This window comes from Tupaia chinensis, unplaced genomic scaffold (genome assembly GCF_000334495.1).
Source record: "Tupaia chinensis unplaced genomic scaffold, TupChi_1.0 Scaffold000276_2, whole genome shotgun sequence".
Classification (NCBI taxonomy): domain Eukaryota; kingdom Metazoa; phylum Chordata; class Mammalia; order Scandentia; family Tupaiidae; genus Tupaia; species Tupaia belangeri.
In genome coordinates this window covers 16,613-18,505 of record NW_006159759.1, presented here as the reverse complement: position 1 = coordinate 18,505, position 1,893 = coordinate 16,613, and the positions used below count along the sequence as shown (strand labels likewise).

The following is a 1,893-nucleotide window of genomic DNA, read 5'->3' as shown; positions in this document are numbered from 1 at the left end:
AAAGAGAAAGTGAGAAAGCTAGCTGCCAGGTCTGGGACTTGAACCATGGATAGCTGTGTGGACGTCCAGCACCTTAACCATCACACCACCTGCTGGCCCCATCAGTGCATTTTTTGTAGAATGATTGAATCATTTATTGCATTCACTATGAATTTTTATTCTTGGACTTTATTCAATAATTTTTTAAATTTTAATTTTTTTTTACTCAGCTTATGTAAGATACTTTGCCAGGCATGGTGGGTTTGCAGAGATAAAGGACAGATAATCATAGCTAACATTTATTTTTACTTTATGTCAGGCATTATTCTATGCACGTTCTAAGCACTTTATATGTATTAGTGCTTTTTTTTTTTTTTTTTGGGAGAGGTTTTCGCTATAGGGCGCGTGTGCTCGCCAGACAGACAGAGAGAGACATAGAGACAGAAAGCGAGAAATCACTCCCCAGGGGGGATGGTCACGCCGCAATCCCTTCTCCTCCATTCTCCTCTCGGGATCTTGGGCATGCACGCACACGCGCCCGGCGTGAGATTTAAGCCACCGGGTCCGAGACGCGAACCGCGGTCGACTACGTGGGAGTCCAGCGACATAGCCATTATGCTAACTGCTGGTTCCCCTATTAGTGCTTTTAATATCCATAACAGCACTCTTAAGATAGGAGCTATTTGTATTCCCATTTATGACTGAGGAAACCAAGGCATATAGGTTACATATTAAATGTTAACCATTCTACTTCTCCAAAGTATAATTCAAAATAGAGGCCCTTACTTCTGTGTTCTGGAGCATCACTCCAGTGGGCTAGGATTGACCACTACTCGTTTAACTATAAAATCAGGGCACACTATTTTAAATACCACTGAAAGTGCAGATAAATGTATTTTGGGTTGGTTATTGAAGGTTGAATCTGCCACTTTTTAATTTAAGTTAAAGTTGTTATGAGGGGCCAGCAGGTGGCATAGTGGTTAAGGCACTAGGGACTCCCAGATGGCTGACCACAGTTTGAGTTCAGGACCTGCAGGCTTGAAATTCACACTGGCCATTTGTACCTTTGCACTGGCCCAAAGTCCAGAGAGTAGAATGGAGGAGAAGGGATGTAGTATGGCCATTCCTCCAAGGAGTGATTTCTCACTTTCTCTGTGTCTCTGGTGAGTGCACATACCCAACAGCAAAAATCTCTCTTAAAGCTGTTGTGAGTTAGTAGAGCCCAAGAATACATCTGCTGCTTTTAGTCATATGCCATACTATAGGTTTTTAGTCATATTTGGAAATGTTTCATGTCTTAGGTTGTATTTTAGATGTCGAGTCAGCATAAATCAGTAAGTTAAGTCCATAAATATTTGAGAACTCTCGTGGGTCTGGTATTGTCCTAACTGATGGGTATAAAGCAATGAATACATTAGAGTCTATGGCTTCAAGGAGTAATCCTGGAGTGAGCAGAGATAGTCTAAAAGCACCCATGCAGATACATAAACAACAGAACTTGAGGTGTTGATAAGTGCTGTTAGGATAAACAATGTTATAGCATAGTGTTGCAGGGCTGCATTAAAACAGTGGGAGGGAATACCTCTGGATTAGTTACTTTGATGGGAGAATTGAGTGATGTATTGTAGCAAACATAAGTTCTGGTAGAGTGTTCTAAGCAAGAGATAAAGTACCAAGATAAAGTACCAAGGCTCTGAGCGAGGTCTCAGCTCAAGGGACAGGGGAAAAAGTCCAGGGTGATTGCTGAAGGTTAATGAATGAAGGGACACTGTGGAAGATGAGGTAGAAGAGTAAGACACAGGCTGATCATTCAGGACCTTGTACGCTATTTGGGTTGAAATAGGAAGTTCTTGGTAATCTTTTTTTTTTTTTTTTTTTTTTTTTAGGGGTTTTTTCTTAAGGGGGGGTGTGCTT

General features: G+C 41.4%; 1 protein-coding gene across 1 annotated transcript in view; it reads left to right on the top strand.

The window, feature by feature from the left end:
• Nucleotides 1-1,893, top strand: part of LOC102498897 (cytoplasmic dynein 2 heavy chain 1) — a gene marked incomplete at its 3' end in the record, with an annotated part of 18,736 nt that overhangs the window by 1,074 nt on the left and 15,769 nt on the right. The window lies entirely within an intron of this gene.